Source organism: Panicum virgatum, chromosome 1N (genome assembly GCF_016808335.1).
Source record: "Panicum virgatum strain AP13 chromosome 1N, P.virgatum_v5, whole genome shotgun sequence".
NCBI lineage: Eukaryota > Viridiplantae > Streptophyta > Magnoliopsida > Poales > Poaceae > Panicum > Panicum virgatum.
Window position 1 is genome coordinate 15,466,419 of NC_053145.1, and position 13,213 is coordinate 15,479,631.

General features: G+C 49.8%; 1 pseudogene; it reads left to right on the forward strand.

Annotated features, from left to right (window-relative positions):
• The first annotated feature begins 1,316 nt into the window (after window positions 1-1,316).
• LOC120653352 lies at window positions 1,317-3,970 on the forward strand (annotated as a pseudogene).
• Window positions 3,971-13,213: the final 9,243 nt, after the last annotated feature.

The following is a 13,213-nucleotide window of genomic DNA, read 5'->3' on the forward strand; positions in this document are numbered from 1 at the left end:
CTGCTCATTTGATGATGGAGCTGCTCTAATAAATTACCGGGAAATTTGTGCCCAGGACACTGTGAAAGCACGGTTTTGTGCAGCGCGCATTGCCAAAGTTGATTTTGTGTCCACCACACCGTAAAAGTGCTATTTGGTTTGTAACACACTACATCATATAAAATAAACTATATCTGACAAAGTGATAGGTAAAATGACAAGTTTACCCTTCACTGTAGTTCACGTATACTCAAGAGCTGGCAGAGCACATACTCTGCTCCCTCCGCAACTCGCTCATGTAGCTGCGGCGCTCACGCTCCCTGCCCTGCCATCACCGCCGCCAGTCGCCGCGAGCAACGCCACCCGAGTACCCGACCTTCCGGCCATCGACCGCTGCGCGTCGGCGTGCGGGAGCGCCGGCGGTCGGCGCGCGGGAGCAGATCGGGGGTGCGGCGGCGGCGGCGGTCGGCGCGTGGAAGCAGGCACGGGGGAGCGACCGCGGTCGGCGCGGGGGAGCGGCGGTCAGTGTGCGGGAGCACACGCGGGGGAGCGCGCCGCGGTGGCCTGCCAGAGGGGAAGGAAAAAGATGACAAGCGAGCTGGGGGACGCGTGCCGCCTGCCCGTCGTCGTCCATCGGCCTCTCCCACATCTCCGACCCCGGGGGACGCGTGGAGCGGATCATCGCCGGCAGCTCACGGCTCGCGGAACTGACGCTGGAGGCCGGCCTGCAGAGGGGTGGTCAGCCTTCACGTGCCTCACGGCGCTCACCTCCGCAGGCTGGCCATCCACTGCTGCCACAGCCTGGCCAGTGGCCACCGTCGCCCAACCATCCTTGCTTCTTTAGCAGCATGGCTGGATGGGGATCAAACCTTTTTCTGGAAGTCGACGGACTGGGTCTCGGTCCTGTACTTGCCCACCGAAGGCCGGCTTGAGCTTCAGCGAGGCGTTGTCGAAGACGCCGTCGGTGAAGGCGACACGCGGGCCGTCGGCGCCGGACCCGTCGGCGAGCACGAGCTGCACCACCTGCTCGGTGAGCGCATGGAGGCCTCAGCGGCGCCGGGCCCGTCGCCTCCCAAGGTGGCGACGAGCTGGTCGCGGGTGGCGCCCCCGGCGCCGGCGGCGAGGAGGCTGAGCGCGACGTGGAGGGAGAGCGGGGAGACGGCGGTGTTGGCGACGGATGCGGCGGCCATGGGCCCTGCTCGCGACTGCGTCCGCGCCGGCGGCGGGGCGCACCTGCTCGCGACGGCGTCCGCGCGCCGAGGCGCAGCACCGCATCCCTATCCCCGCGAGCGACGGCATCCGCGTGCATCCGCGTGCGTGCCGGGGTCGTTGGCGCCATGTACACCACCCACATCCCCATCATCGCGCCCAAGATCTCCGTCGCCGCCTACTTCAACCACCACCACACAGAGCGTAACCAGAAGACGTCCTACTCCACGCTGCAGGGGGTCGTCGGCCCGACGGCGCCTTCACGGACGTCTGCATCGGCTGGCCGGGCTCCATGCCCGACGACCAGGTCCTGGAGAAAAGTCGATGCTCCACCAGCGCGTGGCGGCCGGGATGATGCGCAACTCGTGGCTGGTGGGGGGCTCGGCATGAAGGCCGGCAGGCCTGCAGGCGGCGGCGGCCGTCCCAGCCCCAGCCCCAGCCCTAGGTCTTGCTCCTCCACCGTGAATGGATAAGGAATCGAAGGGATAAGGTCCCGGTGGAGGAAATACAAGGGGCATTTTAGTCTTTTCATGTCATGTTCTTTCACCACTCAGATTGAAAATGAGTTGTATAATGGAGTCAATGTGCCACACACAAAATTTTCCACTCAAAAGTATGCTGCAGACTAATTCAGGGAGCGGAGTGTGCAGCGCACAAAATCATGCTTTAAAAGTGTTCTGTAGACAAATTTCCCTAAATTACCAATCCAATTTTTACTGTTAATTATTTCAAGGAGCTAATAAGCAGGCCGGGACTGGAATGATTGGGAACGGGAGAGTCCACGCGGCGGTCGGAATGTGGGGAGGGAGAGCAGGAGATGTGGCCGTCGCGATGCGATCACACACGCCGCCTGGTTTCCTCTCACGCCACCGAGCGTCGTAGTACCACGATTCATTCGGCAATCATGCAGAGGACCCCCAATCCCCCATGTATGTTTCTGTATGTTCATCTGAGGCTGCACGTGTCCGCAGCAATATGATGCCGCATTGATGATTTACACAAATCATTCGTGCTCCGGAAGTAATAGGGTCTATTATTGGCCTTCACTTGATTGCCCTCTTACGTCCACGGCATGCACATTGTATCCAAAACATGCACAATAACATTTTGATTCATGTGATAAATTACTATAACAAAAGTCAAAATGACCTATAATTTGTAACGAAGTACAATTGAAGAGTAGCATTATTATAGGTTGGGACGTCCGAAGCATTATAGGACCAGAGGCCGGTTTGCACCATTTCAAGTGGTCCTCCTCGGGCACTTAGAGAGCGATCAAGATACATTGCATACGGCTGAAAATAAATAGATATCTAGGTATATAGTAAAAACTATATATCTAAAAAAGTTAAAATAGCTTATAATTTAGCACAAATGAAGTATAATTGAAGGATGGATCGGCGGCATATAATATAAAATAGGATGGGCGAAAAACAAAATTCTGCCAGACTTAACCGTAGGATCTCACATTTTTCAACGGGAGAAAAAAAGTATTGGAGTTATTCTATAACCCCCTTAACTATAAAATCAGATATTGCACATTCTAACCTATTCAAAAATGTCTAAATATAGGCAGTTTCGAATGGTGGTTTTGATGATATGGTGCCTTACATGGATGCTAAAATGGCACTAGCATTAAAGATAAGCAAGTAGTGGCGGACCTATAATTTGAATTTAGGTGGAGAGAGGGTCATTTTCTTCCTCTTCTTCGTTCCCCTCTCTTCTTCGTCATCTTCCTCATTTTTCTCTTTCTCCTCTTTATTCATCACATCGAGCACCCCCCCCCCCCCCCGACACCCTGTGAGCAAGACCAACTTTCAAAACCGCCTATGGGTTATTTCGACAGTTTTGAATAGTTTAGGGTGCTCAATATTCGATCTTATAGTTGAGGTATTACACGTGGACGAACCTAAATATTTCAGAAGGTTATATAGATTTCTTTTCTTTTTCGACCAAAATCCTACCTCTATAAATACCCCGGCACATACGAACGACCTGCTTCAACAAACCACCAGCCAATTCGGAGGAAACAAACTACAAACCCCAGCAAAGCAATCGTAGCACCCGAGCAGCCAACCCTGCAGTCCAGCAGCTCCTGCTGCGAAGACGCATCGGCTCCCTGGGACCTAGCGTGGTGACCCTGCAGCAGCACCACCCCAAGGCCGGCAAGCCCGCGGCGGCGGCCGCCGGCGACGGCGAGCAGCAGCTGCTGCGGCGGCGCTGGGTTTCGGATGCCGCTGCACTACCCGCGGTACAAGAAGGCGGACTACGAGGCGATGCCGGAGTGGCGCGTGGACTGCCTGCTCCGCGAGTACGGCCTCCCCGTCGCCGGCGACCTCCGCGCCAAGCGGGAGTTCGCCATGGGCGCCTTCCTCTGGCCCGACCAGTACTGATCATCGCCGCTGCATACATTGTTGTTGTTGGCGCCGTCGTCCCGGATGATTCTCGCAGGAGTGAGTAAACCCCATTGATGATTCTCGCAGGAGTGAGTATGAACCTCTTCGTCGTCCCGTGGTCGAATCTCCGGCGGAACTACATATCATCGTTCGCTGATCTCCCTGCTACCAGCTCGCGTGCATCGATCCTCGTCCAAATTCAGTCAGGATAGTATCTGTTCCTGCCAGCCTATGAACTGTAGTATGTAGTAATACTAAGAGAGTTGCAGCTATGTATGGAAAGACGTTGCCGTGGTAGTAATTATTGTGAGTGCTATATTCGCATGTCATCTCATGTGCTGTATTTATGTACTATGCGTGATGATCATTCGACCGAATTTGGATTAGGCAAGCCTTGTTTCTGCATATATCAACATAGTCTATGTAAAATATCACAGGCTGTTGTCGTCTTGTTTACCTGTTCTAGCATTGAGATTCTAGAATTGGTCACCTGTGCTTCATGTGTTCACAAATTGTCACAACCCAGGAAAAAAAAGGAAAAGAAAAGAAAAATCGCACCGGGCCCACCTGTCAGCCTCTCCCTCTCCCTCCTCTCTGTTTTCTCCCGCGCGCCGCGGCACGCGTCGCCGCCGCCGGCCATCCTCGTGAGCCGCGCCACGTGCCGGCAATCGTCGAGTCCCATGCCGCCTCTTCCCTCGCCCTTCTCCTTATCCGCGTCGCGGCCGTTCCCGTTCCCCGCCTCAAACCCTAGCCCCCTCCATCGCCGCCGGCCCGAGCTCCCGTCGCCGCCCGCCGCCGTGATTCGGCCGCTCCGGTGAGCCGCGGCTCAATTCTTCGCGTTGGGAGCTCCCTCGCGTCGTCATCCTTTGATTTCGCCCCTCACCCGGCTCTCTCTCCCTTCCTGCAGCGCCGTCGGCGACCGCCTCCGTCCGCCGCCGCCCCTGCTCATCGCGCCACCTCCTCACCGCCGCTCCCCATCCACGCTGTCGCCGGTGAGGCTCGCCTCCATCCCCTCCGCGCCGTGCGCGCCTTCCCCGGCCCCTTCTGGCCCTGCTTCGCCGTCCCGCCTCGCGCCGCCGCCGCCGGCGCCGCGCGTGCGCGAGCGCGTCGCGCCGCGCGCGTGCCGTGGCCGCGCTCCCGGGTGGGTCAAGGCCGTAGGCCTTGCCTTGACCCGGCCTGGTGGGCAGCTGGCCCGTGGGCCCCGCCTGTCGGTGCCTGGGCTGGCCGGCTGGGGGTGCACCTAGCGATTTAGCTAGGGTTTTATTAGGTTTAGTTTTTCTGCAATCTTGCAAAATCCATAGAAAATCATGTATAGCTCCAAAAATTGTGAAACTTGTTTTGTTGGATTCCTCTAGCTGAGATATACTCAAGAAAAATATTGTTTTGCATGTTACTTTGTTGTAGATGTATCTATAGTTTTATCTTGCAAAAGTGAGTTTATTGCTTATTTATTTGTGTACTGCTAGAAAAATGCCAAACCAAATTTTGTTGGACTCCTTGTGAGGTGTAGTTTTCAGTGGTGTAGCTTGTTCACTTGATTCCTTGATGTTGGTTAGGGTTTCATTTCGATTTCGTGCTTGCTGTCCAAAATATGGTTTAATATAGAACTTTTTGCTGGAAAGTGAGAAATTAGTAAAACCAGTTTTGTTAGCCTTGTGTTTCTACCTAGTTTCCATGATATTTTTCTTGGATTTGTTTAGTTAAGTTTGCATGCCTTTTCTGTTTTGTCTTGCTTAGAGTAGCTGAAAATTGATCTATTTATGGTTATTTATAGGAAAATTATTTTGCTGCAAAACCAATTTTCATGAGTTCTTTGTTATGTGCTCTGCATGCTCAAATTATTTCATGATTTATACTTGCTGTTTAGTTCATTCTTTAATTCTTGCATCGCATTCATGTATTTTAGTGACCGGACCGTCGGAGAACGAACCCGTGGAACCCGCCGAGTCCGTGGAGCCTGAACCCGGAATCCCGTTCGTGGTCGAGTCGGAAGCTAACCAAGGCAAGCAGCTAAGCATATTCCTTGCACCTTTCTAATCTAATTTAGTTTAGCTATTCCACTGGGTATTGCTGGGCTATAAATGTAGTATGTATGTATTGCATTTTGATACCTATCTTCATGCATAATCCATCCTTGATTTGTTATCCCTATTCTTGGCACTAGTTAGATAGTTAATTACTTAATCTGACTAGATGCTTAGCCCTGCTTAGAATACTTATATTGCTTGCTAGAAAGGAATGGTTTGGAGTATCACACTTACCTATTTATCCTTGATCGCACTTGAGCTGGGGCAAGTAGAAGTTGGTAGTATCGAGATTCGAGCGGAATGGTAGGGCCTAGAGAATGAAGTCACATGGGCATAGTCCGCTTGGATCGATTAAGGACCGAGTGGATGACGTTGGTTTTGAGCACCTTTCTGTGCTATCACATATCCAATATAATGGAACGGATAAGCCAATTACCTTCTTTGACTTGGTCATTGAGGCCCGGTCCCAGATGCGTGGCCAACGGGCTATGTAGGGAGGCTTAGCAGGTCCCCGAGTGGAACTATGTGTAGGAAAATTTAGAGATGTCCTCGGTGGAACTAAGTCTCCACGCGCAAGCTAGGCGTACCCTCAACGATTGAGCCTTGTTGGGAACGGTTGACGTGAGTACCCCCTTGCCCGGCGTGATCGGTTGGGTGAGTCGCATGGTCCTCGCGCCGTGTGGGTAAAGTAGTACACTCTTGCAAGGTTGTAATCAATTCGAATTGCCGCGCTCTTGGTTATGAGCACGCTCTTTAACCCATGAACTCCTCATAGAATATCGTTTATGCTGAGAATGTTTCATGTTACAGCTATGATCAGTTATAGATTATGTTACTCTCTTAACCAACTAAAAGTGTTGGGTTGGGCAAGATTAATTAATTTGATAGGTGATAGTGTAGAGAGCTAGTGCTTATGCAATAATTACTTAACCTTAAAGCTTTTACTTGAACCATTGCATGATCCTTGTATACGTAATCGCGTAAGTCTTGCGAGTACCTTTTGTACTCAGGTTGCTTTCTAAACCTAGTTGCAGGTGAGCCCGAAGTGGTGTTCGGCCATTTCTACCCCGCTGATCCAAACGCGGGGGAAGAATAGGTCGTGGTGGCTGTAATGATGTCCTTGAGCAAGACGTCATTACTTTAGTAAGTCTTTATCGTAACCGAGCTTCGTGAGAGCATGTATTTTCAATAAGCTCTAAGTCTCTGTTTAATATGACTCGCGTGAGCCCAAGGCTTGTAAGGTGAAGCTGGAAACCCACCTATTTTGAACTTGTAATGTTACGCTGTGAACTCTGATTGTATAAGACTACTCTTTGTGGTTTATTTAGCAATGTATTCGATTGTAAACGGTATGTGCATATGCTGATTCCTGGGCGTATGTTGGAGCACATACCGGGACTACCGGATTTGATATTATTTTGGATGAATGACGTGTCGGTTATTCGTGTCACTAGATGTGGGATAACACGTGGCACGCGCTCTGGCAAGCATGTGTTAACTCTCATCTGGATGATAATAACCGGCGGTTCGTTTAAAATAGTATCAAATTGGGCGGTTCTCACAACGGGTATCAGAGCTGAGTTTCCATGAAGTGAACCTAAAAAATTGGCTTAGTGGGTTGAGAGTCAAATAAAATTTGATTACTTGCACTAATGTTTACTTTTGCTAAAACTTTGAACTTAAGGCTGATTGCTATCCTTCTTCCTTCGTCTTAGAGCTAATTCTCCTTTACTGCTTCACTTGTTTAATTAAGATGTGCTTAACCCCTCTTGTCTTCATGAGTAGCGAGAGCGTAGGAAAACCCTTTTACCCTCTGGAAACCTTTTGAGCCTTTTACCGGGGTTGAGAAGGTGAGAATCACCCATTGTCCTGAGCGCTAGTAGGAGGGTTGTAGCGCTGTTGGACAATGCGGTTGTTGCGGGTCGTGAGTGCTAGAACGTTAAGACGTGCTCACGATGTGAGGAGACGTCATGTACATTCATACCTCGCATGCATGCATACTTTCTTATGGTTTTCAAATCTGCATCTAACTAATCTAGTGTGTCGTGGTCTAGTTTTCGCTGATCTCGTTCTTGCTAATCTTAGTGGGCCAAATCTATCCTTTCTCTTAGATATGTTGTTCCGGTGTTGATCATGTGTTAGATTTTTATATACACATTGTCTTTCCACCCTGCCTTTGTGTATCATCCTCGATCTTTCATTCATGACCGCTAACCGTTTTGTTTATTAGCAGGATGGTGTTGCGTTCGGGAAATGAAAGGGATGGTGCCAGTGGTTCGGGTGGCAACAACCACCGCAACAATGAGGATCCCCTTCCTAATCCTCCAATTCACCCAAACCTCGCGGACGTCCTGGCCCGACAAACTGAACTCATGGCGCACCTAGTCAATCAGTTGGGCAATGCCGGCAATAATGGTCCAAGAGCTGAGCCTCAAGTGAACAGGTTCGGGGATTTCTTCCGCACCAATCCTCCCATCTTCCGTGGTTCCAAGGATCCTCTGGATGCGGATTTCTGGCTCAATGTCATTGAAGAGAAGCTGGGTCTTATTGAGTGTGAGCCCCATGAGAAGGTTCTTTTTGCTGCTCATCAACTGCATGATGCCCCTGGGGCTTGGTGGCGGAATTTCAAGGCATCTCACCCTGCCAACTACCGCTTCACATGGGAGGAGTTCCGCACAGCTTTTCGCTCCTTCCATATTCCCAAGGGTATCATGGACATCAAGAAGAAGGAGTTTCTGAATCTCACTCAAGGAAGTCGTGATGTGATGGCATATGTGAATATCTTCAATACCCTTTCCCAGTATGCACCTGAAGAAGTGGCCACCGATGCCAAAAAGCAAGAACGTCTGTATGATGGGCTCTCCGCAGAGTTGCAAGACAAACTCTCCACTACCAAGTTTGAAGACTTCAATGACTTGGTGAATATTGCCATTAGAGCCGAGCACAAGATGAAGAATCTAGAAGCAAAAAACAAGCACCCTGCTCCTACCTTTGCGGGCGGTAGCTCCTCACGTCCACGTCTGGGGCCTTTTCCTTTTCCACCTCGGGCGCCGGGTGCTCAAGCTCCACGTCCTATGTGGATTGTGCGTCACCCTCAACCTCCTCAAGGACAAGCTCCTAGGCCGGTCAGTGCTTATTGGAACAACCCAGGTGTGACCGCAAAGGGTCCGTGCTTCAATTGTGGTGGCTTAGGCCACATCTCTAGGGACTGCCCCTCTCCGAGGCGTGGTGGTGCCTTCAATGCACCTAGGCCCAATACTCCTCTGCCTCAAGCACAGCGTCAAGAAGCTAAGCCACAACAAGCTCCTAAACGTGGCCGTCTCAACTACACCACCGCCGAAGAAATTCCGGAGAACGCTGAAGTCCTCATGGGTACGCTCCTAATCAAATCTCACCCTGCTATGGTTCTTTTTGATTCTGGGGCAACTTTTTCATTCATTAGTAAGAAGTTTATACTGCATAGTAAGCTAGAAATGCAAAACCTACCAGTGCCGTACCGTATAGAATCACCGGGTGGAGAGATCATTTCTAGAAACTTTTTGGACAGAGTTCCAATTCTCATTGAGGGAGCTATTTTCCAAGCTAATCTTCTTGTTCTAGATCGAATGGGTTTAGATGTGATTCTTGGGATGAATTGGTTGGGTAAGCATGACGGAGTTATCAAATGTGGTCCCCAGCCTGTGAAGAAGCCTTTCAAACCTTTAAGGATCGTCTCACTACTGCTCCAGTTCTTGCTCAGCCAGATATTTCCAAGAGTTTTGATGTTTATTGCGATGCTTCTCGCATCGGTCTTGGCTGTGTTCTTATGCAAGAAGGCCGAGTGGTGGCCTATGCTTCTCGTCAACTCAAGCGACATGAAGAAAATTATCCTACCCATGATTTAGAGCTTGCGGCTGTTGTTCATGCTCTAAAGATATGACGTCATTATCTGCTCGGTAATCATTGCAACATCTATACTGACCACAAGAGCCTCAAGTATATTTTCACTCAATCTGATCTAAACATGAGGCAACGTCGATGGCTTGAACTGATCAAGGATTATGACATTGAGGTGCACTATCACCCTGGTAAGACGAATGTCGTCGCTGATGCACTAAGTCGAAAGGTTCAATGCAACTGCTTGACCATAGCTCCTCCTGTGCATACTCTCTGTGATGATCTTCGGAAACTTGGAATTTCTATGGTCAAAGAAGGCTATCTTGCTACTCTTACAGTCAGATCTGATCTTTATGATCAAATTAAGAAAATCCAAAAGAAGAATAAGGGTATGGCTCGAATTCGGGAATTAATGAATGAGGGCAAAGCTCGGTGTTTCTCTACGGATGATCAAGGGGTTCTTTTCTTTGGGAAGCGTATTGTGGTACCTAAGGATCATAACCTCAGGCGAATTATCCTGGATGAAGCCCATAGTTCTCAATTCTCCATTCATTCGGGCAGTACCAAAATGTATCAAGATCTCAAGCAAAGATTTTGGTGGACTCGCATGAAGCGAGAAATTGCTCGGTACGTCTCTGAGTGCGATGTTTGCCAAAGGGTTAAAGCCGAGCATCTTAAACCAGCTGGTACTCTTCAGCCCTTGCCTATCCCATCATGGAAGTGGGAAGAAATTGGAATGGATTTCATCACTGGGTTACCCAGGTCTTCTCAAGGATATGATTCTATATGGGTAATTGTGGATCGATTGACAAAGTCGGCTCATTTTCTTCCAGTAAAGACTACTTATCTCGTCAAGCAATATGCGGAGTTGTATCTCACTCGCATTGTCTGTCTTCATGGTGTTCCTAAGAAAATTGTCTCGGATCGCGGCCCTCAATTTGTTGCTCACTTTTGGAGAAGTCTGCATGAAGCCATGGGAACCGATCTCACCTACAGTACTGCTTATCATCCTCAAACCGACGGTCAAGCCGAGAGAGTTAATCAAGTCTTAGAAGACATGCTGCGAGCCTGTGCTCTTATATATGAGAAGAAATGGGTTACATGCTTGCCATTCGCAGAGTTTTCTTACAACAATATTTATCAAGCAAGTATCAAGATGTCTCCTTTCGAAGCTCTCTATGGAAGACGGTGCAGAACTCCGATCAATTGGTCCGAATCTGGAGAAAGGCCTTTCTATGGTCCGGATTTGGTGAAAGATGCCGAGGATCAAGTCAGGATTATTCGTGAGAATCTTCGTATTGCTCAATCTCGTCAAAAGACTTATGTTGATCGTCGTCGCCGAGAACTCCATCTCAAAATTGGTGATTATGTCTATCTCAAGGTCTCTCCATTTAAGGGCACTCGCCGTTTCCAAGTTAGAGGAAAGTTAGCGCTACGCTATGTCGGACCTTTCCGGATTATCAAGAAAGTTGGAGCAGTGGCTTATCAATTGGAACTTCCTCAATCACTCTCCGCAGTACACAATGTTTTTCATGTCTCTCAGTTGAAACAGTGCCATCGTGTTCCAGCTGACGTCGTCGACCTTGGGTCACTTGATCTTCAACCGGGCCTTACCTACGAAGAACACCCAATAGCCATTCTTGATCGAGATGAAAGAAAGGTGAAGCGTAACTTGGTGAAATTTGTGAAGGTTCAATGGAGCAATCACTCCGAAGATGAAGCCACTTGGGAGCGTGAGGATCGTTTACGTCAAGAATATCCGGAATTCTTTTCCGATGAGTAAGTTTCCTCTCAATCACCCCCACTTTCTTGATGAAGTTCAGTTTCCTAGATACTGTTATATGTGTACACAGTCACCATCAAGAAAACCCTAGGAATGTCTCACACCACATCATCCCTGCCTTTGTGCATCATCTCTTAGATGTTTATCTTGTCTAGGTGAATATGGCCTCAACCTAGTCCGAGTTTTATCCTTCCCCTCTCGTCTACCTAAATCTCGGGACGAGATTTTCTTAAGGGGGGGGGGGGGGGGGAGATTGTCACAACCCAGGAAAAAAAAGGAAAAGAAAAGAAAAATCACACCGGGCCCACCTGTCAGCCTCTCCCTCTACCTCCTCTCTGTTTTCTCCCGCGCGCCACGGCACGCGTCGCCGCCGCCGGCCATCCTCGTGAGCCGCGCCACGTGCCGGCAATCGTCGAGTCCCGTGCTGCCTCTTCCCTCTTCCCTCGCCCTTCTCCTTATCCGCGTCGCGGCCGTTCCCGTTCCCCGCCTCAAACCCTAGCCCCCTCCATCGCCGCCGGCCCGAGCTCCCGTCGCCGCCCGCCGCCGTGATTCGGCCGCTCCAGTGAGCCGCGGCTCAATTCTTCGCGTTGGGAGCTCCCTCGCGTCGTCATCCTTTGATTTCGCCCCTCACCCGGCTCTCTCTCCCTTCCTGCAGCGCCGTCGGCGACCGCCTCCGTCCGCCGCCGCCCCTGCTCGTTGCGCCACCTCCTCACCGCCGCTCCCCATCCACGCTGTCGCCGGTGAGGCTCGCCTCCATCCCCTCCGCGTCGTGCGCGCCTTCCCCGGCCCCTTCTGGCCCTGCTTCGCCGTCCCGCCTCGCGCCGCCGCCGCCGGCGCCGCGCGTGCGCGCGCGCGTCGCACCGCGCTCGTGCCGTGGCCGCGTTCCCGGGTGGGTCAAGGCCGTAGGCCTTGCCTTGACCCGGCCTGGTGGGCAGCTGGCCCGTGGGCCCCGCCTGTCGGCGCGGGCTGGCCGGCTGGGGGTGCACCTAGCGATTTAGCTAGGGTTTTATTAGGTTTAGTTTTTCTGCAATCTTGCAAAATCCATAGAAAATCATGTATAGCTCCAAAAATTGTGAAAATTGTTTTGTTGGATTCCTCTAGCTGAGATATACTCAAGAAAAATATTGTTTTGCATGTTACTTTATTGTAGATTTATCTATAGTTTTATCTTGCAAAAGTGAGTTTATTGCTTATTTATTTTTGTACTGCTAGAAAAATGCCAAACCAAAAATTTTTTAGACTCCTTGTGAGGTGTAGTTTTCAGTGGTGCAGCTTGTTCACTTGATTCCTTGCTGTTGGTTAGGGTTTCATTTCAATTTCGTGCTTGCTGTCCAAAATATGGTTTAATATAGAACTTTTCGCTGGAAAGTGAGAAATTAGTAAAACCAGTTTTGTTAGCCTTGTGTTTCTACCTAGTTTCTATGATATTTTTCTTGGATTTGTTTAGTTAAGTTTGCATGCCTTTTCTGTTTTGTCTTGCTTAGAGTAGCTGAAAATTGATCTATTTATGGTTATTTATAGGAAAATGCTTTTGCTGCAAAACCAATTTTCTTGAGTTCTTTGTTATGTGCTCTGCATGCTCAAATTATTTCATGATTTATTTTTGCTATTTAGTTCATTCTTTAATTCTTGCATCACATTCATGCATTTTAGTGACCGGACCGTCGGAGAACGAACCCGTGGAACCCGCCGAGTCCGTGGAGCCTGAACCCGGAATACCGTTCGTGGTCGAGTCGGAAGCTAACCAAGGCAAGCAGCTAAACATATTCCTTGCACCTTTCTAATCTAATTTAGTTTAGCTATTCCACTGGGTATTGCTGGGCTATAAATGTAGTATGTATGTATTGCATTTTGATACCTATCTTCATGCATAATCCATCCTTGATTTGTTATCCCTATTCTTGGCACTAGTTAGATAGTTAATTACTTAATCTGACTAGATG